Source organism: Myotis yumanensis, unplaced genomic scaffold, assembly GCF_028538775.1.
Source record: "Myotis yumanensis isolate MYYU_CA2020_CCGP unplaced genomic scaffold, mMyoYum1.0.hap1 SCAF_3, whole genome shotgun sequence".
NCBI classification, from domain to species: domain Eukaryota; kingdom Metazoa; phylum Chordata; class Mammalia; order Chiroptera; family Vespertilionidae; genus Myotis; species Myotis yumanensis.
The window spans coordinates 120,719,114-120,744,381 of NW_027223754.1; the positions used below are offsets into that span (position 1 = coordinate 120,719,114).

A 25,268-nucleotide genomic window follows, 5' to 3' on the forward strand; every position below is an offset into this window, starting at 1 on the left:
AGGTTATCTTCAGCTTTATCAATAATAGTCTCTTTTAAGTTAGCATTTAAGTTCAAAGGCATTCTGAAAGCACTATATTTTTACTCCCCATCCTATGCTTTATGTTTTTTATGTCATGTTTTATATCATTTTATTTTTGTATCGCCTGACTAATTATTATAGTTATAGTTAATTTTATTACTTTTGTCTTTTAACCTTTACTAGTATATTAGCTTTTTAAGAGGTTGATTCACTGTGTTTATTATATATTTGCCTTTACCAGTGGTATTTTTTCTTCCCTGTATTTCCTTATTTATTCTTATGGCCTTTTCTTTCCAGAATAAAAAAAACCCTTTAACATCCTATCTAATAAAGAGGGAATATGCTAATTGACCCTCACACTGTTGCAAAGATGGTGGTGCCCACAGCCAATAAGAAGTGAATATGCTAATTGACCGCCACACCCTCAAAGCTGGTGGCACCCACAGCCACAAGATGGCAATGCCCAGTCCCTTCAGCCCTGCCGGAGTGGCAGGCGCATGGCCTCCAAAGTCCCCCAGTCCCCTCAGTCCCCCAGCCACCCAGGGCCAGCCTGAGGCACAGGCAAGCCTCATATGTCAGCTGCCCAGCCGCCCAGGGCTGCCCAAGGCTTAGGTAACCAGGGCTGGCCCAGGCTTGCACTGCTGGCAGTGGCAGCAGCAGAGGTGTGATGGGGGCAATTTCTTCCCCTGATTGCCGGGTCGCCTCCCACCCCTGAGGGCTCCTGGACTATGATAGGAGGCAGGCCAGGCTGAGGGACACAACCCCTCTTGTACACGAATTTCATGCACCAGGCCTCTAGTTTCCGATAAAGCTGGTTTAGTGGCAGTGAACTCCCTTACTTTTTGCTTGTCTGAATTGGTTCCTTTTGATTTGCTGGTTCTCTTCAGTGTTTTGACTGGATTCTTTCTCTTTATTTTTTTCTGTATTTTTGGTAGGTTTTTAGTAGCAGTGAACTCCCTTACTTTTTACTTTATCTCTTCTTCAATTTTGAATGATAACCTTGCCAGATATAGTATTTTATGTATAGTATTTAGATTTATTTATCTTAGCACTTCAAATTTTCTTGCCACTTCCTTCTGCCTGTAAAGTTGCTGCTGAAAAATCAGCTAATAGTCTATAGGTTTTCCCTTGTATGTGACTTGTTATTTTCTTCTTGCTGCCTTCAAGCTTGTCTCTTTATCCTTACTTTTGTCATTTTAATTACAATATGTCTTGGTGTGAGCCCCTTTGGGTTCATCTTGTTTGGAACTCTGTGCTTTCTGGACCTGAATGACTGTTTCCTTCTCCAGATTGGGAAAGTTTTGTCATCATTTCTTCAAAAATATTTTCTTCCAATTTCTTTCTCTCTTCTCCTTCAGAAATCTCTATTATTCAGATGTTAGAGCACTTAATACTGTTCCAGAGGTCTTTTTTACTATTACTATCCTCATTAAAAAAATTTTTTTCTGTTCTGATTAGGTGATTTTTACTATTCTGTCTTCCAAATCACTAATCTATTCTTCTGTATAACTAATCTGCTGTTTGATTTTTTTTCCTAATGTAATCTTCATTGTAGTTATTGTATTCTTCATCTCTGATTACATTTTCTAACTCTTTGTTGAAGTGTTCTCTGAGTTCCTCTATTCTGCTCTCAAGTGCGTTTAGTACTTGAATATGTCTTTAAATTCTTTGTCAGTCAAATTACTTATATCCATTTTATTAGTGTTTTTCTCTGTGTTTTTTTTTCTTCTTGTTCCTTCATTTGGGGGCATATTCTTCTGTTTCCCATTTTGTTTGTTTCCATGACTTAGATAAAATAGGTATCTCTCCCAATCTTGAAAAAAGTGGCCTCTGTGTAGACTATGTGCTGGACAGTTGGGCAGGCCAGTTGTAGTTGGGGAGGCCATCTGGGGTGCCTGTTGTGCTGCCTGGCCAGAAGGATTGGGTTCCAACTGGGGCAGTCTGTTGTGTGTGTGTGCTTCCCTGCCCTTCTGCTCTAGGCAATGCTGCCTGGCGTGGGCTAGGCTGCCCAATGTGCAAGCAACCTCTCTACTGCTTTAATTGTCTGTTGCCCAAATCAGATCTGTGAGGGGCTGCTCTGAGTTCAGTCATTGCAGTGCCCCACTATCTTTGCACATTCTTCAGGTGGGCAGACCTACATGCATGCATTGCCACACCTTGCTAGTTCTGTACCCTATCTGGGTTGGGCAGCCCTGCATGTGGGCAAAATGTATGTGTAGGAGTGCCCCACTGTCTCCACACTTTCTCCAGAGTGGTAGCCCTGCATACAGGTACCACAGCATTTTGTTGGCTCCACAATCTCTCCAGGTTGGGGAGCCCCATATGCAGATGCAGCCCAGTGGATGCACTTAGCAGAGTCCTATTGCACTCACTTGATTAATTTCTAGGTGAAGGGACCCCATTTATGCATGCTATGGTGTATTCCAATTCCTGCTGGATCTAGCTTCAAGAGGGGTGGCTGGGAATGCACTACAGTGGCTCTGCAGGTTGGCAAGAGAACCTGGATAGCATGCCCACCTGTTATCCAAGTCTAGGGAAAATGTAAACAATGGTTCCTCCAATTCTAGCTAGTTTCCACAGCTCCCAGGGAGTTCTCATGGTTCTCCAACATTCTCTATTCAGTCTCTTTCTTGTTCGTTGTGCAGAAACTATTCAATTGGTTCTCAGGATAAATTGCTCTAAATATAGCCATTCCCTTGATTTTGGCATAGGGTGAGCTCAGCCTCCTCTCTTGCCATTTTTTAATGTTTAGAAAAATCTGTAATATTTTTATTGATTTTTCTTCTTTTTTTTTTAGAGAGAGAGAAGAAGGGAGGGAGATACAGAGGTATCAATTTGTTGGCCCACTTTATTTATTCATTCATTGGTTGATTCTTGTATGTACCCTCATGGGGGGAATTGAACCCACAAACTTGGTGTATCAGGACAACCAACTGAGCTAGGTCAACTATTTTTCCATTTAAAAAAAAAAAATCTCTGCTTAAAAAAAATCTCTTCTATTATCTTTATAACATTTTTATCAGTTTTACTTTTTTTATTCATATTTTTTTTTGGTTTTTTTTCTTGATTACATTAATAGAAAATGGTTTATTATACTTTTTTTTTTCAGAAAAAAATAAGCTGAAACCGGTTTGACTCAGTTGATAGAGCGTCAGCCTGCAGACTGTAAGGTCCCAGGTTCCATTCCAGTCAAGGGCATGTATCTGGGTTGCGGGCATATCCCCAGTAGGAGATGTGCAGGAGGCAGCTGATCGATGTTTCTCTCTCATCGATGTTTCTAACTCTCTATCTCTCTCCCTTCCTCTCTGTAAAATATCAATAAAATATATTTTAAAAATAAATAAATAAATAAATAAATTCCAGCAGTTTATTTACTAAATCTACTAATAATCTGCTTTGTAACTCAAAAATTTCTAAATCATCTTAATTTTATTCCTTATTTCTATTTTTTCTTAGGTGTGTTTTATTGTTCTTTTCATATCTTTTCTGAAATGAATTTCAATTTGCTTATTTTCATCATTTTTTTATACTGGCCACATTTATCTATTTTTTTTAAAGTAATATTTAGAGAGAGGGAGGGAGAGAGAGAAATATCGACCGGTTGCCTCCCACATGGGCCCCAACTGGGATGGAACCTACAACCTGGGTATGTGCCCTGAACTGGAATTGAACCCACCACTTTTTAGTGTACAGAACAATGCTCCAACCAACTGAACCATATAGGCCAGGGTCTGGCAGCATTTACATGTAACAGCTTTGACCACATTCCATAATATGTTCTGATTCTCATAATTAACTGAAGACTCTAATTGACTTTTTTAAAACAGCTTTTTTGGAATATAATTTATATATCATCAAACTCTCCTGTTTAAAGTTCGATGGGTTTTAATATATTTAGAGAGTTGTGCAACCACTACTATATTCTAATTCTATGACAGTTTTATTACTCCTGTTATCATCAAACTCTCCTGTTTAAAGTTCGATGGGTTTTAATATATTTAGAGAGTTGTGCAACCACTACTATATTCTAATTCTATGACAGTTTTATTGCTCCTGTTATCAGTTACTTCCCATTCTTCCCTCCTCATAGTCCCTGTCAACCACTATGTTCTATTTCTATCAATTTACCTATTCTAGACATTTCATGTAAATAGAATTATATAATATGTGGACTTTTGTGTCTGTCTTCTTTCACTTAGCATAATGTTCTCAAGGTTCATCATATTATAGCAAGTATAGATACTGTATTCCTTTTTAGCAGAATAACATTCCATTGTATGGATATACTACATTTGACTTATCTATTCTTTAGCTGATGGACATTTGGGTTTATTTTATTATGGCTACTGTGAATACAAGACTGCTATAAATATTCACGTACAAGTTTTCATGTGGACATGTTTTCATTTCTCTTGGTAGATATCTAGAAGTGTAATACCTAGGTCATATGGAAACTCTATATTTAAGCTTTTGAAGAAATGCCAAGCTGTTTTCCAAAGTAGTTGCACCATTTTACATTGCCATCAGCAGTGAAAGTTTCACTTTCTTCAGATCTTCAACATTTGTTTTCAATCATTTTCATTATAGCTATCCTAGTAGGTATGAAGTGTATCTCATTAATTTGCAATGACAACTTATGATGACTAATTATGTTGACTATTTTCTTATGTGCTTCTTGGATGATCATGGAACTTTTTAGACATAAACCATTTTTAATTGGGTTTCTTGTCTATTTATTAATTTTTAAGTTATTTATACTTTTTTATATTAAACCCTTATTAGATATATGATTTGCAAATATTTTCTCTCATTCTCTGAATTTCCTTTTCATTTTCTTGATGGTGTCATTTGAAACACAAGTGTTTTTAATTTTAATGAAGTTCAATTTGTTTTATTTTAGAACGTATGTTTTTCTTGTCGTAACTAAAAAAATAATTGCTTAACCCAAGGTCACAAAGATTTACTTCTTTTTAAAAAAATTTTTTTATTGTTGAAAGTATTACAGATGACCCCCTTAATTCCCCCCATTGCCCTCCTCCACTCAATTCCTGCCCCACCCCATGCCTTAACCACCCTACTGTCTATCCATAGGTAAGATTTTTGGTTAATCTCTTCCTGCTCCCCCTCCCCCTTTCCTCTGAAATTCATCAGTCTGTTTCATGCTTCCATGCCTCTGATTCTATTTTATTCACCAGTTTATTTTGTTCCTTAGATTTCTTGTTTATTTTGATTTTTAGATTTAATTGTTGATAGATATGTATTTGTTGCTATTTTATTGTTCATATTTTTTATCTCTTCTTCTTCTTAAAGAATACCCTTCAACATTTCATGTAACACTGATTTGGTGGTGATGAACTCCTTTAGCTTTTTCTTGTTTGTGAAGCTCTTTATCTGATCCTCAATTTTAAATGAGAGCTTTGCTGGGTAAAGTAATCTTAGTTGTAGGTCCTTGCTATTCATCACTTTGACTATTTCTTGCCACTCCCTTCCGGCCTGCAAAACTTCTGTTGAGAAATCAGCTGAGAGTCGTATGTGCGCTCCCTTGTAGGTAACTAACTGCTTTTCTCTTGCCACTTTTAAGATTGTCTCTTTGTCTTTAACCCTTGGAATTTTATTTATGATGTTTCTTGGTGTGAGCCTCTTTGGGTTCCTCTTGTTTGGAACTCTCTGTGCTTCCTGGACTTGTAAGTCTATTTCTTTCACCAGGTAGGGGAAGTTTTCTGTCATTATTTCTTCAAATAGGTTTTCAATATCTTGCTTTCTCTCTTCCCCTCCTGGCACCCCTATGATTTGAATGTTGTCCCAGAGACTCCTTACACCATATTTTTTTATTCTTTTTTCTTTTTGTGCTTGTAATTGCATCTTTTTTGCTTCCTCATATTCCAAATCATGGATTTGATTCTCAGAATCTTCTCCTCTACTATTGAATCCCTGTAAATTGTTCCTTATTTCAGTTACTGTATGCTTAATTTCTGACTGGTCTTTTGTCATGTCTTTGACATTCTCACTAAGATCCTTGAAGCTCTCATGGAGATCCTTGAGTAACCTTATAGCCATGGTTTTGAACTCTGTAGCCATTAGTCTGCTTGCTTCCATTTCTTTCATTTGTGACATGTTTATTTGTCTCTGCATTTTGGCTGCTTCCCTGTGTTTGTTTCTATGTATTAGGTAGAGCTATTATGTCTCTTGGAATTGGTAGAGTGGCCTTGTGTAGTAGGTGTCCTGTCGGGTCCAGTGGTTCAGCCTTTCTAGTCACCGAGCTGGGCACTCTAGGTGTGTGCCTGTGTGGGCTGTGTGCACACTCTCTTAGTTGAGCCTAGATTGCTGTTGGCATCTCTGTGAGGATCAGCTGCAACTATAGTGGGAGAGTTGCTGTGCAGGAGGTGAGGCGCAGGTGTGAAGCAAGTTAGGCTGGAGCTAGAGCCAGGTCTTGGGCCTTTTATTGATAGGTTTGATGCATGCTGTCACTAGCTGCAGCTTGTTTGAGAGATTTTAGAAAAGTCTGAAGTTTGAGCCAGGACAGGCCATTCATATGGAAAAGCTGCTATAAACAGCATGGGTGGGGCTGCAAATTGGATGGGGCGGGGTCTCAGAAAATCTCCAGGGTGAACTAAATAGGGTGACTGAGACTCAGCTATGGCTGCCTGTCAGCCCTGCGACAGGGGAGGTCCCAGCACAGGAACAATTACCCTTGTAAGCCCTGTACAGGAGAAAGCTGCCCTAGAATTCCTGTCCTGATGCCAGACAATCCAGTTTGAAGTCTTTTACATCTGGCTTCTTTCGCGTTTAAAAGGTTCATCCATGTTGTAACATGTGCCAGTACCTCATTTCTTTTAATTGCTGAATTATCACATTTTATTTATGCATTTACCAGTTGATGGGCATTTAGATTGTTTCCATTTTATTTAATTTAAATGTGTAAACAGGTAAAATATTTTTTTCTTAAAGTACAACTTTATTGCATTGGTAGAATTATTTTTCTCTTTAACCTTTGAGAAGGTTATATATTAGTACATGAATTGAGATGTGCTATAGTATAAAATACACACTGAATTCCAAAGACTTAGGATTATGAATATGCTTAAAGACATAAAGTAGAAGATTGAGAGGATGAAGAAGGAACAGAGACTATCAAAATAAAAAAAGATTAACAAAATGACAAAATAGAGTTTCTAGAAATAGGGGGAAAGACATGAAAAATTCAGTTCTGAATACCTCCAGCAACGATAGTAACCCCCTTGTATTTTGTAGCAAGCACTGCACTGTTTTGCATATTTTATTCTTTTTTATCCTCATAATAATCAGTGAGGTAGGGACTGTCATCTGTTACCTTTTTAAAAAAAATATATTTTATTGATTTCTTTTACAGAGAGGAAGGGAGAGGGATAGAGAGTTAGAAACATTGATAAGAGAGAAACATCAATCAATCAGCTGCCTCCTGTACACCCCCTACTGGGGATGTGCCCGAAACCAAGGTACATGTCCTTGACGAGAATCAAACCTGGGACCCTTCAGTCCACAGCCCAACACTCCATCCACTGAGCCAAACCGGTTAGAGCTGTTACCATTTTGCACTCAGAGAACTCAGCTTGTCAAGCAAGCAAGTAGAAAAGCCAGATTTGACCCCATTCTGACTTAAGTAGATTTTTAAAAATGTTTTTATTGATTTCAGAGAGAGGAAGGGAGAGGGAGAAATAGATAGAAACATTGGTGAGAGAGAGAAACATCAATTGGCTGCCTCCCCCACACCCCCAACTGGGAATCAAGCCCACAACCCAGGCATGTGTCCTGAATGGGAATCAAACTGGCGACCTTCTGGTGCATGGGATGACACTCAACCCACTGAGCTACACTGGCTGGGCAACTCCATATTTTTATCCATTATAGATGAATGGAAACTTCACCAGGAATGCAAACAAGATATGTGTTTGGCTATAGCCTGGCCTTTAGGTTTAAGGAATAGTTGTAGGGATGAGCAGAGCAGGAGGGGCACAGAGGCGGGGAGGACAGGCCCTAGTGCTGGAAAGAGGTGGTGAGATGAAGAGTAATCTTTTCTCAAAATGACAAGTTATTTTATATTCTACACCTGCTCACTAAGCAATTCACTCTTTCAGAAGACTTTCCTCTGAAAATGAGGCCTAGACTCTGCCCCCACATCCCTGAGAAATACCTCAGGACAAAACCCTTGGCCTTCAGAGGCACCTCCCACAAAGCTTGGCAGCACCCCCAGCCCAGCTACATGATAAGATAAGATACGCCAAGGGACCTGGGGAAAGAAGCTAGCCTGGTGACGCCCCACTGCTCCCTCAGTGACGTCTGTCCACAGCAGACACCATCCCTCCAGAGACTCAAGGCTCAGTTAAGAGGCCTCTATTTTAAGACCAGCTCTATGGAGCTCCGATAGCACTGCCCATCCAGAGGCTTCTGAAATCAGAACTGCCCCAGCACTCTGACCAAGGTAGCAGACAGTCAGCATTCAGTCTTCTGCAGCGAATTCCAAGCAGTGATGACTGAGAGAAAGAGAGGACCTGTGTCAAGAGAGCCAGCAAGCCCAGGTTATTGACGTGTGTGGGGCTGAGCACTGTGAGAGTGATGGCTATTTTTGCCCCAGCAGAGTGCTGTCAGCAAGCAGGAGGTGAGGGTGATGCCGCAGGCAGTGCCACTTGATTCTTGCTAAGGGGTGGACTCCAACAGCCTAAGGGCCTAAAACTGCCTTTCACTGTTGTTTCACTAAAACCATGGGAAGGTGAGGGGCGCTAATGCCTCTGACATCCAGGGACAGGAGCCGGAGAACATGGAGATGCCCACACCATTTTGAAAAGAGGCATCGCTCACTATGATATTTTTCTCTCTCTCATCTCCCTGTAATTTGATCATAATGCATTGTTCACCACCTGCTTAGAAGTGATATTGTCCCAGGTTATGCTCAGCAGTGAGCATCAGTCAGAGAGGACTTTTGCCCCTGACAGGCTTCCCAAGGCCCTGGTGCAATGGCCCCGGAAGACTGTTGTAACTGGCAAATAGATATGTGCAGAAGATTGCCAAAGGTACCCTCTTTACACAAGAGCTGCGTTCCTGGGAAGTTGTTCATTAACCGACTTCTACTGGGGCTGCAACTCTGAGAGCAAGATTCCAGGCTATGAGTGCACAGGGGTTACCACCCAACCCAAAACACAGGGTGTCATCCTTTTCCCCTCCCTTTCCCACACCCTCAACATCCAATCACTCACCAAGTCCTGACATTTTACTTCCTTTACCTGTCTGTGGGCGGTCCCATTGCCATACCTACTGTCTCTGCTGTTGGTCAGATCCAGTGTGTCACCCTGGGACTCCTGACTCTCCAATCCATCTTTTCTGCTGCCTCTGTAACGATCCTTCTAAAATGGTGCTGTAAGGATGTCAGTCATTTACTGCTCCCACAAAGTCTAGGTGTCTTATCAGACCTCCTGGTCAGTCCCACCCCCACACTTTCCAACCTTATCCATCCATATCCAGGGACTGCTTCGGTCCTGAGCTTTAAGCCCATTGCATTTCTCCTGAGATTGCTGATACCTTATCTGCTCATATTTCAAGATTCTGCCCCAAGCGCCCTTCCCCAAGCCCAGGAGAACTGAGCCCAGAACACACTTCTCTCCCAGCACCTTCCACACCTGATGGCTCTCACCAGATTTGCCATCTGTTTCTGCCATTAGACAAGTTCCTTGAGGATGGAACTCTGTTTATCGGTCTTCATACCCTCAACATCTAGCATCAGTGCCTGGGACTCAGTAGGTACACCTCGTACATGCTTGTAGAATAAATGAACAAACAGGGAAGGGTGTTTGCTCTTTATTTATTTATCATATATTTAATTTTATCCTTATTATGTTTTTCCAGATTATAAAAGGATGATGTGTTAGTTGTCAAAATTCAAATTAGGAAAATATATAACTTAGAAAGGGAAAGTTCTTATTATGATATAAATTCCTTCAGTATTTGCCCTATGCTTATAATAATGCATAGTAATATAAAGTAGGAACTCTGAATATTTTGTTTAATTTTTACCAAAAAATATGATATAGGAACATATCATATTCATAATGATTCCCCCCCCCCCCCCCCCACTAAATACATTTTATATATCTTCCCTTTAAATATCTTATGCATAGGGATCTACCGCTTTCTTTTTTAAAACAGAGGATTTCATTGTGTGGCTAAAATGCACTTTGTGAGCATTTTCAGTGGGGAAAAACTCCCAGAAGTAGACCTATTAGGTAAGTTGTTAAGAATATCTTAGCCGAAACCGGTTTGGCTCAGTGGATAGAGCGTCGGCCTGCAGACTGAAAGGTCCCGGGTTCGATTCCGGTCAAGGGCATGTACCTGGGTTGCGGGCACATCCCCAGTGGGGAGTGTGCAGGAGGCAGCTGATCGATGTTTCTAGCTCTCTATCTCTCTCCCTTCCTCTCTGTCAAAAATCAATAAAATATATTTAAAAAAAAAAAAAGAATATCTTAAATTTTAATATGTAATTGCTATATTGTCCTTCAAAAAATATTGTAGACATTTGGATATTTGACAGTAATTCATATTTACACTAGGGGCCCAGTGAACAAATTCGTGAATCTTGAAAGGAACTGTGGGCCACAAGGCTGTGGTAGGCCCGGGGGCAGGTCTCTGCCCATCCTCCACGCCCCATCCGGCCCCTCTTGCCGCAGCCCCTGGTCCCCTGTCTGCCGGCAGCCCTGCTCCAGCTGCCACCATTCCTACCCACTGACGGTGCCAGCCCCGCTCGAACCCGCTGATGGCATGGAGCAATTGGGGCCAGCGCCAGCAGTGGGTATGAGTGGTGGCTGCTGCCCGGGTCGCCCCTCAGGAGCAGGGGGAGGTGGAGAAGCCCGCAGGGGCCATCAGGGCCAGCAGCCACCACTCGCACTCGCTGATGGTGCTGAGTGATCGGGAGCAGCGCAAGCTGTGGGTATGAGTGGGGCTGGCACTGGCAGCAGGTGTGAGCGATAGGTGGGACCGCGACACTCAGGAGCAATGAATTTTCAGTAACCACCAGAGGCTTGCCCGATAACAGCGACTGGTGCCCCACCTTGGTCTGGTGCCCCCACTCTCCTGCTTGGCCAACACCAGCCATGTTCCACACACACACCCCTGGTGGTCAGTGCATGTCATAGTGACTGGTTGTTCGGTTGTTCCGGTTGTTCTGCCATTTGGTCTATTTGCATATTAGCCTTTTATTATATAGGATTCCCACCAAGTGTGTAAAAATGTTTATCTACATCTTCACCAACAATGACTATTATCAAGCTATTAAATCTTTGCCAGTGTGATAGGAAACACACACACACACACACACACACACACACACTATATATATATATAGCCATTTGTGATGATTCTTCAGTGGCTTGTTTGTTCATATTTTCTATTTTTTGATTGGGCTCACTTTAAAGACCTCAACATATATCAGGGAAATCAGTCCTTTGTCCTATGTGTTGCAATTTATTCCTCACTTGTTTTTGTCTTCTGACATTTTATGGTATGTGGCCACCTAACGAGTGGCTAGAGCATAGTATCTGAAGGCAGGCTACTTGATAATCCTGGATTCATCTCTAATTTACTAGATGAATGATCATGGTTTAGTCAACCTCTGGGTTCCCCACCTATAAACTGAGGAATAAAAACAGCACTTTTCCCTGGCCGGTTTTCTCAGTGGTTAGAGCGTTGGCCTGCAGACTAAAGGGTCGCAGGCTCAATTCCCGGGCAAGGGGATGTACCTTGGTTGCAGGTTCAATTTCAGGCCCTGGTCCGGGTGGGTGCAGGAGGTGTGTTTCTCTCACATCAATGTTTCTTTTTCTCTCTCTCTCTCTCTCTCTTTCTCTCTCTCTCTCTCTCTCTCTCTCTCTCTCTCTCTCTCCCTCTCTCCTCCCCTCCTCCTTCCCATTCACACTCTCTCTAAATATCAATGAAAAAAATATCCTCAGGTGAGGATCAAAAAAAAAAAAGGACAGCACTTAACTCATGGAATTATTATGAGAATGAAATGAGTTAGTGTATATAAAGTGTTTGGCATAGCATTTGGCATGAAATAAGTCTTATAGGGGTATATGCTGTTATTCTCATTATTATAAATTCAAATAGTTTTAATTTTCATGCAATCAAATTTATCGATCCTTTATGGCTTCTGGATTTCAGGTCATGCTTATAAAGGCTTCCTTTCTTTTAAGATTAGAAAAATATTCACTAAGTGTGCTATTTAAAGTATTCTGTGGGGAATTCATTTGCAATATGGATCTCCCTCCACCCACCCCACTTTTTGCTGTCCTATAAATTAATTTGGCTGTTCTCACACCAGGGTATTTTTAAAAGGGAGACCTACCTGTGTTTACATCATGAGCAGGGACTAGGTAAGGTAGCCTTTGTGGCTCACTGGTTTGGGAAATGGACTGTGCTAGCTGTAGTTTCATGTCTAAAGAATGGGCCTGACCCTAACCGGTTTGGCTCAGTGGATAGAGCATTAGCCTGTGGACAGAAAGGTTCCAGGTTCGATTCCGGTCAAGGGCATTTACCTTGATTGCAGGCACATCCCCAGTAGGAGGTGTGCAGGAGGCACTGATCGATGTTTCTTTCTCATCGATGTTTGTAACTCTCTCTTTCCCTTCCTCTCTGTAAAAAATCAATAAAATATATTTTAAAAATAAAAAAAAGAATGGGCCTGGTCTAGCTGGTGTGGCTCAGTGGTTGAGTGTCAACCCATGAACCAGGAAATCTCAGCTTGATCCCCAATAGGGGGCGTGCAGGAGGCAGCTGATCAATGATTCTCTCTCATCACTGATGTTTCTCTCTCTCTCCCTCTCCCTTCCTGTCTGAAATCAATAAAAATATATACTTTTAGAAATAAAGAGTGGGCCTGGACAGGTCATTCCCTCCCTTCATAAAGTAAACAACTTCTACTTGTCAGTAAGTGCCAACCTCACACCAGCGATCCTACACTGAAGGAGTTCACAGTCCAATGAGACAACAGACTAGTCATCTGAGGGAAGGTGTCATCGAAGGCCTCATGGTGAAATTAACATCCTTGATGGAAGGAAGAGCTTACTGGGCGGTTGGCAAAAAAGGCCATAGAGAACATTCCAAACAGTGGGGACAGGATGTTCAGTCACTGCTCTACAAATATGTACCTGCCTACAATGCATCAGACACTCTTGCTCCCGCTGCATGAAGACACAGAGGCGGGGAGGACAGGCTGTAGTGCTGGAAAGAGGTGGTGAGATGAAGAGTAATCAGAAGCCAGATCATAGAGCATCAGACTAAGACTTCTCATCTCAGTTCTAGAACTTAGTCAGATAGCTGTAAGCCCCTCGTGGGCTCACGTTGCTCATCCTTAATATGTAGCCTCAGCTTCTGTCCTTAGGCAGCTGTGCAAATTCTAGAAGAATACACACGCACAAACATTCTGTCTTGTAAGACTGAAAGATCTGACACCCTCAGGGCAATTTTTCAGTTAATGTATCACTGAAGTGGTTCCTGCCTAGGGGCTTCACTGTGGGTTCTCATTCCTGAACTCATTCCCCGGCTCCTCCTGAGCCTGCTTCCTGCAGAGGGTACAGCTTCCTGTTGGATCCCACCTTCATATTTGCAGTGGGCCCTAATCTTTTTGTTGACTCAGGTCAGGACTCTACTCCAATACTCTTTCACCCTGACAAAGATACTCTATAGGAAGGGCTGAGCCTCCTACTCTGACAAGTTGTTAGTAGCAGAATTAGAAATTGCCCCCTGATACTTACTGCATCTCTTTGGCCTTGTTTTTCCCAGACATTGGCATGGTCTGTCTCTATCCCTGGCAACTGTATCATCTGTTCACAAGTAAGAGGTAAAGGTTTAGAGGTGGGGAGGGTACGCCACTCCTCTCCACGCGACTAGAGCCCAGTGCACAGCGCTCTCCAGTGAGCAGCAGTGATTCTCTCAAGCGAACAGGGTCCTGGTGGCAGACACTCTACTGGCCAAAAAAGGGAATAGTTAAGTCCAGAATCTGCAGAGGGAAGGCAGGGGAGGGTGGGTGGGTGAGAAGAGATCAACCAAAGAACTTATATGCACATATGCATAACCCATGGACACAGACAATAGGGTGGTGAAGGACTAGGGGCTGGTGTGGGGGTGGGCTAGAAGAAGTCAATGGGGGGGGGCGGGGAGGAGACATATGTAATACTTTCAACAATAAAGATTAAAACAAAATAAATAAATAAAAATGTAAAGTACAGAATCTGGCCAGGTTATCTCACCTTCTGGAGGTCAACCTTAACCCAAGATGCAAACAGTGACACAGTCACTGGGTTTCCCAAGGCCTGTGGTCCTCTTGGCAACAAGAAATCCTAACTTTCTGGTGGTGATGACCTCCCCATGACAATATGCCTCTTGCTAAGGATCTCCTTCAGCTCTCTCCAGAAGAGGAAAAGAGGAAACACTAGAAGTGCCTGGTGAAGAGCCCCAATTCCTACTTCATGGCTGTGACACGCTCAGGATGCTGTAAAGTCACCACCGCCTTAGCCCTGCACAAGCAGTAGCTTTGCTTGTTGGGTGCTCCACGGTTCTCTGTCAGCCAACGGGAGGAAAAGCAAGGCTAACAGAGGGATGCTCCTTCAGAAGGTAGCAGCACTAAAAGCACCTCGAATCGAGATGAGGGGGAAACCATCCCAATAAACACATTTTGGATTTAAAAAAAGAGAGAAAGAAATTTTAATACTTTCCTCCTGCACTTCCTGGTTGCCTGAGCTGGCTCCCCAGGGCCTGTCCGACAGGCCCAGCACTGAGAAGGGTCCCTGCTTGGTTTAATGCTCTGATGTGACTATCTGAAATTCTTAATAATATTGAACTTGAGGACCCACCTGTTCATTTTGTACTGGGTCCCGCAAATTACTGTGGGTTACATTAGTACCCATTTGGAAACTTTTTACCAGTCTCTCCCACTAGGGCAGTGGTCGGCAAACTGCGGCTCGTGAGCCACATGTGGCTCTTTGGTCCCTTGAGTGTGGCTCTTCCACAAAACACCGACTTCTGTGCATGGGCCACGAAGTTTCAATCACACTGTACGTGCGCGCCCACACGTGGTATTTTGTGGAAGAGCCACACTCAAGAGGCCAAAGAGCCGCATGTGGCTCGCGAGCCGCAGTTTGCCGACCACTGCGCTAGGGTATTGGTTCGCAAGGCAGGGACTCTGTGATTCTGAAGAAATCTTCTTGTCCTTCAAGATCCAGCTGAGATGGCATTGATGCCCATGAGGTCTCACTAAGCTTCCCACATGAGTGTCCTGCTTTCCCACTCCATTTGTATATCTCACATGGCACCCGTCCCTTCCTGCAGTTCTCACAACCTCCCTGTCTAAATCATCACCTCTGTGCCATGCCCTCTGTGCTCTGACTTGTCTAAAGTAGATAGTTGCTCATTAAATATTTGTTGACTGACTGAAAAGCAAACAGAGCTATATTCTCAGAACACAGTTCAGGGCACACAGTGGGCATACAATCAGTGCTGCTGAGTCATCCACAGAGCAGGCCAGGTTGTTACACCACATAGCCATGCCCTTGCCTCAGCCAAGGCATCACATGGATGATCACCCTCTCCTCTTCCTGCCCAGTGAGGATGGAACTGGGAGGTCCAGGGTGGTGCTTCTGAACTACAGGGTTTCCGGGTGTAGAGCGGGAAGGAGACTTGCTAGCCATCCCTGTGGTTCCAAATGCCCTCAGGGAAAATTATATTAAGAATCCCTGGCCGAAACCGGTTTGGCTCAGTGGATAGAGTGTCGGCCTGTGGACTGAAGGGTCCCAGGTTCGATTCCGGTCAAGGGCATGTACCTTGGTTGCGGGCACCTCCCCAGTGGGAGGTGTGCAGGAGGCAGCTGATCGATGTTTCTCTCTCATCGATGTTTCTAACTATCTCTCCCTTCCTCTCTGTAAAAAATCAATAAAATATATTTTAAAAAAAAAAAAAAGAATCCCTGACACTCGCCTTGTAAAGCACTTAAATAAATAAATAAATAAACAAACAAATAAATAAATAAATAAAAAGTTTGCAAGCCACTTTCATAAACATTATTCTCAAACTGTCCTGCAAATCAAGACAAATCTTAAATAACAATTATGTGGTTGTTGTTTTTAACATTTTTTTCTTTTCCTTTTTTTTTAATCCTCACCCAAGGATATGTTTTTATTGATTTTTTTTAGAGAGAGAGAGAGAGAAACATCGACATGAGAGAAAAACATCGATTGGTTGCTTCCCGTATGTCCCTGACCGAGGATCAAACCTGCAACCCTGACCAGGAATCCAATCCGCCACCTTTAGGTGTATATAGGCTGACACGCTAACCAACTGAGCCACACCAGCCAGGGCCAACATCATATTTTTTTACTGTACATGATCATGGAGGAAAAATTAGAAAATACAGATAAAGCAAAAAGAAAAAAAATACTTCAGATTCTAATGCCTAGAGATGATAATACTTTAGTCCATATCATATCAGATTTATCTATATATCTTTAAAAGTAGGATAATATACTATCACTGCTTTTGTGATATTATTCCCATTTGACTAGGTAGCTAATAGAGGTCCCAGGTCACACAGCTATTGGGGGTAGTGCTGGAACTGAGTGTCCATACACCTGAACCAGGCTGCTGCTCAAACTCCAAAGAGCTGGAAAGATGGAGGCCTGCGTTTTATGGTCGTAGAAATGAAGCCCAGCAAAGAAGTGTCTGCTCTGATTGGGCTTAGGGGGTCCCCTAGTTTGCCATGGGTGAGGCTGGGTCAGGCCGGCAGCTCGGGAGTTCCCACCTCTGCAGAACTGCACTTTGCCTTGTAGTAAATAGTCACAGGGACAGCAGGGGTCAGCTGTCAGGCAGGGGGCCCGGAGGGAGCCGCTGCCAGGTGCCAGGATCTGGCTGACCCCAGAGAGCAACTGGATATCTGTTTGGAGGCCTTGGAGGGCTCGTGCTCTTTGTATTTTTAGAAAGGGAGTAAAGACACAGCAGGGACCAGCAAGTGCTTTGTTGCCCCGGGGCATTGCCTGGGCTGCAGAAAAGGTGCTTCCAGTCTAGTTTGGGGCCAGTGGCTGAGGCAGGACTAGTCTGCCTGCCTCTCTGGTCAGGTATTGTGTTAGGCAAGAGGAAGGATTTCCTCAGGGCTCTGACCTTCCAGGAAGAGGGTAAAAAACAAGAGCTAAACAGGGGCTTGCAAAACAGCACAGTGGTTAAGAGTTTGTGCTCTGGCCTCAGACAGACCTGGGTTCAAATATCGAGTCCCCTATCACTAGCTGTATGCCCTCAGGCAAGTTATTTAATCTCTCTGACCCTACGGTTCCCCTGGTGCTGGCACGTGGTAAATACTGCATAAAAGAGGCTGTAAGTCTGGAAGAATTCGAGTGTGGGCTGTCGGACACGTTCAGCAGCGATCCGCTGTGGATTGCTTTCTAGAGAGTTCAGCATCCCTTTGTGTGTATGGACCAGACCATACGCCAGCTTCTGGCAGTGAGGGGGGAGGGGTGGTGTCCTTCCATTTTACAAAAGAGGAAGCTGAGAAGCACAGAGGCTGCATGACCGGAGGCCCCAAGAGCAGAAATGGGAGCCAGACTCAGTTCAGACCCCTTCACTCCAAGCGCAACGCCAGCCATTCACTCAACCTTTATTTCCCCAGACCCTGGCCAGGGCATCAGAGCTGCTGCTCAGAGTGCAGGCGTTGGGGCTGGGAGAACGTGGGATCCTGCACTTCACTGCTTCTTTTAAGTCCTGAGGAAGGGAGCGAGAGTGGGTGTGAGAACCAGGAGGGATCTGCTGGGCCAGGACGGGGAGAATAGGGGACCCCTGGGGCTGGGGCTGGGGCTGCGGCAATCCTGGCTGCTTCTGAGCCCAGGCCTCACTGGACTGGCTAAAGCCAGCAGGGGACATCTGCCGCGGAGCTGGCCAGCCCTTGGGGGCTGTTTCCCCCTGGCTTTGATCTGGGGACGGACTCCTCTCTATCTTGATTTCACCTGCCCCTGGAGCTGCAGCTGGGCTTCTTCCAATGAGTGTAGCAGTTTCTCTTCCTCATCTACAGCCTGTCTCATCTATGCCAGGACCCAGACACTACCAACCACAAGGAAGCACACACACACACACACACCACACACACTAATGCTGTGCTGAAGTACTGAAGGGAGTTGGGAGTCCGCATGCCCATGTGAGACAGCCATTTACTGGCACCCCCCAGAGGGCTCCATGTAAGAGGACCACGGAGCACAGCTCATCATGGTCCTGCCTCTTAAGCCCTTTCTGAACAAATACAGGGGGTGACAAATGCATCATTCATTCATTCATTCATTCAGCATGCCAGGCTAGGTGCCAGGCTCTGGGATTTGGCAGTGAACAGGACAGATAAAGTCCTTGTTCCTGTGAAGTTTATCTACCAGGATAGGATTGAAAAGGCCTTTTTATCTCCTGGCTTCCCTCTTTATCCACTTTGTTCTCTGCTAAGCCCGTCATTATAGGGGTTTAGGGGATCGGGGACATAGGGAAGGCAGGGATCTTTGTTGTACCTTAAATGTGTATGTTGCACATGATAGGAACTAAAAACATATTTGTTGAACTGACCTGAGTAGGAATCTTGGCAGGCTCTCCACAGGGCTGGGTGGAGTGGGAAATTCACCACCTTCCCTTTTTTTCCCAGCCCAGTGTGATAGGAACTATTTTATGAGGTCTCCTCACCTGGACTGTAGCCAGAGATTATAGAAACAGTTCTTATTGCTTCTTATTCTAATTGTCTGAAATTCCAAGGAAATAATTCTTGCCTTTTGGAGACGTATAATCTAGTGGGGACATACAAAACTCATACACACCATTATGTAGAATGTTGATATTTTGTGTTATGATTGCTTGTTCTGAAAGTCATTTTTAGTTCCCTGTGTTTAGGCCTCCTATCTGGATTTGGGTTTCACCAAAAAAATCTAAGGTTCTATAGAATAAAAAAAGACTCGGTAAATGTTTCTGAGTAAAGACATGAGGAAGATCTAAGATAAATGTATCAGACTCTTATAAACAGGCCCATGATCAGCGGCTGGGCAGCCATAGGCACTGGGGAGACGAGCTGCTGGAGCAGGCTGGCTGCTTGTGCAAACTACTGAAACTGTTCAGCAGACAGCTCTAGGTAGGTTATCTAAGCATACTTCCGACTGGTGTCCACCTGCGACTTTACGCAGCCTGTGCTTTCAGGGACTGGATGGCGGTGTGGTTAAGGATGCAGGCTCCAGAGCCTGCCTGGGTCCAAATCACAGCTCTAATACTTAACAGCTAAGTGATCCTGGGCAAAATTACTGAATTTTTCTTTGCCTCGATTTTCTCATCTGTAAAGTAGGTGTTTTTACAATAATTCAATGACAAAATCCATATGACTATGTCTAGCACTGAGCTTAGAAGATAGTAAGCAGTTTGGCAGGATGGTGTAGACCAGTGGTCGGCAAACTCATTAGTCAACAGAGCCAAATATCAACAGTACAACGATTGAAATTTCTTTTGAGAGCCAAATTTTTTAAACTTAAACTATATAGGTAGGCACATTGTTATTAACTTAATCAGGGTACTCCTAAGCTGGCCTTTGCTAAAAACATGGTGTTTTGTGGAAGAGCCACACTCAAGCGGCCAAAGAGCCGCATGTGGCTCGCGAGCCACGGTTTGCCGACCACTGGTGTAGACCAATGGCCCTCAAACTTGAGCTTGCATTAGAACCACATGGAGGGGTTGTTAAAACACGGATGGCTAGGTTCCACCCATTTCTAAATCAATAGGTCTAGGGTGGAACCTGAGAATTTGAGTTTCTAATAAGTTCCCAGGTGATGCTGTTGCTGCTGCTGCTTCTGGGACACAATGTAAGAACTACTGGTAAACAGAAGAAAGATACAGGTTTAGGATTTTGACACTGGGACCACCCCTTGGTATCTGGTGACTTTGGGCAGGTAATCTCTTTGAAACTCAGTGTCTTCACTGGTAAAATGGGGCAATTAGTACCCACTTCATGGGGGAGGGGGAGCTGACACACAGCATTATCTTTATTTAGGTTCTGTTTTTTAAATTTCAGCTCAATTTGTTGGCCCTTGAAAGAGGAGTCAGATTACAATGGGCACAGATGGTCTGAGTGGGCTTGGGGAAAGCACCGGGAGCCCCAAAGTGGGGCCTAGAGCAAAAACACCCAGGAGCAAGGTGCTAATTCGGAAAGTACTCTTGTTTAAGGTGTGTATTGGGAGAGAGCAGAAAAATTCTTTGGAAATTTCTATGTAACAAACCCATGATTAACTTTGGACCCTAACAAATGAGTGTTTCCTGAAAGCCACTGACATGGTGACCTCTTGCAGGGGAGGTGGAAAATGCTTCCTAAGGAAGAGCAAGCAGGTCCCATGGGTTTCCTATCGCAATCCCTAAGCCTTCCCGTCTCTTCTGCACACTCTGTTTCCGTTAAATGTAGCCCCCTTTTGTTAGAGAGAAACCCTGTCGACCTCATGGATTCATAAATGGATCCAAGCACTTGGGTTCCTGTCCCCTGGCAAGTTGAGCTCACCCAGGGCCTGCAGAGCTGTTTTCTGGTGGGGAGCCCCTAGTGGACGATGGAGGCACTGCAGACTTTCCCAGCGTCGGGCTGCTCGCAAGTGCCCTGTCAGTGCTGCAGCTGTGAAGCCTGGGTTTGCAGCTGGGGCAAGGGCTGGAGCCTTACAGCAAGACTGTGCCCAGGGCTCGGAGGAAATTTCCAGGCCGGTTTGGTGTTATCATCAGAATAGCACGCAAAAGACACCCCACCCAAGAGACTGCTGATTTTTAAGGGCAAGATTCACTGTCTTGGCACTGGAAGGATGCAGTCAGAGCTCTTGCCCCAGACACAGGCCTCAAGGGTCTGGGCCTTTGCAGGTTTTGGCCTGAAGACCAGGGACAGCTTCCAGCCTGAGTCATTCATTCCCAGAGGCAGGATACCAGGGAGAAAGGGCTATCTCTGGGCCACAGCCTTTTATTTTAAAGGCAAAAATTCACTGTCCGAATCCAACTCCCCTCACCCAGAAGCCATTGTGCCTGAAATCCCATCCTTAAAGATCCTTAAGATTTTTGAAAAATCTCTTTGAAGTAACTCAAATTAAACAGGCAATCATCTACCATGTATTTATTGTGGCAAGTCACTGAGCGAAGCACTGTGGGACCTGGGAATATGGAAGATGGAGTCCCTGCAGTAATGCAGGCAGTGATGGGCCGTCTAGAGAGGTCTAAACAAGGCCCAGGCCAGCACAAAATGGGCAGCCTTTGCACAGGGCCTAGGTGGAGGGTAATGGGGACAGGGTCTAGAAGGGAGGGAGGCTTCCTTGAGGCCGGGGTAGCATGGAGAAGAGAGGCCTTAAGTCCTGGAGCAAAGGATGGGGTGTGTTAGGGAACAGTGAGTAATCTGGTGTGACCCAGTACTGCTGAGCATCAGGGAGCCTGGCACAAGAGAGCCCTGAGGAGGGTTAGCCTTCTGCCCCCTCCCCCGTGGGAGGAGGAGCAGGATCCAAGCTAGAGCGGGGTGGGTGGAGGCCGTTGGGAGCATCTGGGATGCCCAGTCACGGCAGAGAGTGTGGAGACCCAGTGTAGCTGGGCTTGTCTGAGAATTTCCTCTCTGAGACATAAGCCTGGTGCAGCTTCATGTTGAAACTCACAGAGGTAAGAAGAGAAGGTGCCTAATGGAGTAGAGAAGAGACATTTCAAAGACCATGGGGGTTGCTGAGAAGACAAAAGGTGCCTTCGAAATTTGGGCTGGGACAAGCCCTGAATCAGAACACATTATTTAAAAAACGCCCCAAGGCCCACAGGTGGGAGTATAATCCTGAGTGGGAGAGATTTTTCTTTCATATTTGTTTAAGTACTTTCACCCACATTATCTCATTGATCTCTTTAACAGCACTTTGTGCTAAACAGAGCAGATATTATTCCCAGTTCACAGGTGGAGAAGGTAAGGCCTGGGTAAGATGAAGTTATAGCTTCTGCTTTATTTTAACCATTGGCCTTTTGGGAGTGCACATTTGTTTTTGTTTTAAATTTGTATTTTTTAGTTCAAACATTCACATGGTTCAGAATTCAAAAGATACAGGTAAACGTATCTCTTGTCTCAACTCTGTTCTCCCAGGGTGCCTCCTACCAGTTTGAACCTAAGCCTTTGACTCCAGGTATAGTGTATCCATATGGTACGATTTAATTATTTTCTTTCATCTTTAGATTTTTATTTCATTTTATTTTTTGTTAATCCTCGCCCAAGGACATTCTTCCATTGCTTTTTTAGATAGAGTGGAAGGGAGGGAGGGACGGAGAGCAGCAGAGAGAGAAACATCAATGTGAGGGAGAAACATCGGTTGGTTGCCTCCCGTGCCTCTGACTAGACAGGGGAATGAACCCGCAACTCAGGCACATGCCCCTGACTTGGAATCAAATCCCAGACCCTGGTTCGCTGGCTTATGCTCTAACCACTGAGCCACTGGCTAGGGTCCATCTATACATTTTTATCTTTAGATCCTAAATTCCTGGGAGCCAGGGAGTATGTCTTCAACTTCTGGGAGGTAACAGAGTAGAGGTTAAAATTACAGTCTCTGGCACACAGAGAATTGGGGCAAAAACTGTGCTGTGTGAACTTGGGCAAGTTAATAGGCTCTCTGAGCCTCTGCTTTTCCAACTATTATTATCATGTCCCCACACCAACTTCACAGGGCTGATGAGGACTAGATTCAATGGCTCATGTCCCGTGTGTAACCTTATACCAGGCACAAGGTATGTACTCCATAAGTGGGAACTACTATCATTCCCAGTGTACTATGAGCCTACTGAGTGTGTGCACAGTATGACAGACCCAGGTACTCTTTCAAACTTAATTCTGACAGAGGATTAGGGATCTCGGGCACCTAATTAAAAACAAATTGGCAGAATAGGCTACCCAACCAATACTCTTCCTGGGCTGGGACCTGCCCGCCCTTTATGGAAAACCAGTCAGCCAAAGCTCTGGCTCAGCAACAGCTCTTTGTCAGGTGAGACCTGGCTTTTCTGGATTGTCAGTCATTTTGAGACCAACAGAAGGGTCAAGAGGCCACCACCCCTGAGCTTATTTTGTTCATAGCCTTGAGTTTGAATTGATACACAGGGAGACTGCCATATGGCTTTTCTTGGGGCTGACAAGAATGACACATTAGAGGGTCACCAATGCCCTGGGGCAAAGTGACTCACTGGACCTGCCCCTGGGCCTGGCTCTACAGCTGTCTGACCTTTGCCTCTCTCAGGGAAATACTCTCAGGCCCTGATAATTCTCCACTCGGAGGAGGGGCTTCCCCACCCCTATATCACTCTTTGTTAGAATGACCCAAGAAAGGACTTACCCCGACCTCCCCCCTCCCTTGTCTCACAGATAAGAAAAGGAGCCCAAGTGATGGGACCAGGCTTGCTCATGCATCTACTCTGTAGCAGAACCAGGACTTGAACCTGGGCCCAGGGTGCCTTCCGTGATACTTTCCTGGCTGCCACAAAACCCCCACCTCCTGGCGGCTCCTTTCCCACAGGGCACCCACTCACTGCGGCCACAGGCTCCAGGTCCTAAACACTCTGAGCAGTGGTTCCCACGGCCTTCTGGTAGGACAGTTACTCCTTTGAAATCTTGTTTCCAAGAAATGCAGAATGATATCTCAGAGCCTGTAGTCCCCATAATGTCAATAAACAATGAAAAATTTGTTTACTTTTCTGTTAAAAGAGGCATTCCTTTCCTAGGCAACAAGTTTTGTAAAAAAACAAAAATAATATAGGCCATCAAGGATTAAGAGATAAAGAATGAGCAATGGAGCAATCCATGACTTCAAGAGCTGGAATCCACACCAACCTGGGGAGCGGGGACTTGGCAGGAGAGCTGTTACCCAGGGCGGTCTGAGCTGGAACCAGAGGGAGGGAAATGGTGGTGCCGGGAAGAAAGGCAGACTGGGAACCGGGTGGAGGGTGTCTGTCATGTCCCCAACCCCCTTGCATCACCTTACCCGCCTCACCAAACCCAAGGCCTCTTGTTGCCCAGAACCTCCATGTGCTCCAGAAAGGAACTCTAGATCTACTCCCACCTCCCCGACACCCGCCCCTGCTCCAAGCTCATATCAACCAAAACCTCCCCTCAGTGTTCAGGTGTCATTCATTGGTTGGCAGGATTTGAATAGGTTGCTTTCTGGAATAGGGACACTGGAGTCTCTGGTGTGGCCACCTGCTGTCCTCCAGGACAGGGTTTGGGTGCGGTAGAATGGAATAAGACGCATTGAGAGCTAGATCTCGGACTGGAAAAAAAGTTAGAAGAGCTTGCAGTTCTGTCTTTCCTTTTGAGGAAGATCAAAGTCTCATCAGTTTTTCTATAGCTTCCACCCCTCCAGAGATGGGATTTTTCCTCCTGTTTTATAGATGTGGAAACTGAGGCCCAAAGTGCCAAGCCCAGAGGCAGATCTGGGCCCAGAAGCCAGAAAGAAGTCCTTGTCCCTCCAGCCCCTGCTCTGAGGAACCAGAGGAAAGGGGCTGGGAACTAGGGCAGAGCAAGTGGGTTTGAGGGGAGGGGAGGCCCCAGCAAGCTGTCGGGTGGGCACTGCAGGCTGCTCCAGAGCTGCCCCTCAGCCCTGGGAGAGGGCAGGGGCCAGGGGAGGGAGCAGGCGAGGCAGCAGGCGAGGCAGCGATTCCTAGTCCCGTGAAATACCAATGACTCAGGCTGGGTGGCTCCACTAGCTGGCCCAGCCCACATTCCCGGGCCTTTGTTCAGGCTGCCTGGGCCTAAGCCTTAAAGGGCCAGCTCCTAGAAGCAGGAGAGGGGACCACCCTGCCCATCACCCAGCCTGCCACCCTTACCGTCCTCTCCTGAATCCTTGTTGGGTTGCTCCTAATTTCTGGGCAGTGGGTAAAAAGGGTGGCACCTAGTGGGGTTTGGGGGTTCATCCAATCGAATTCTCAGGCTATAAAAGAAGACCCTCAGGTCATTTCAGTAAGCCCTCTGCCTCAGGCAGGACTGCACCTAAACTGACCAAGAAGGATGAAGAAAACTGTTTCCCTCCCTTTCAAAGCAACTTTTTCCAGGGTCTCACAGTCCCAAGGCAGGTAGTGCTGGTTCCCCACCCAGTCCTGGCCCCATCTGAGTACTGGTTTATCCTTGAATTTTCATTGGACACCCGTTTGATGGGCTGTAGGTTGGCCTATCCAGACTTGTGAACCAGGCTCCCAGTCTTGGGCCTCCAGGA

The 25,268-nt window shown here is 45.0% G+C and overlaps 1 protein-coding gene and 1 pseudogene across 1 annotated transcript in view; both read left to right on the forward strand.

Moving 5' to 3' along the window:
- The window catches only part of NINJ2 (ninjurin 2), an 83,149-nt gene that overhangs the window by 54,306 nt on the left and 3,575 nt on the right, over positions 1-25,268 (forward strand). The window lies entirely within an intron of this gene.
- Positions 14,415-14,665, forward strand: LOC139005251 (small ribosomal subunit protein eS27-like; annotated as a pseudogene).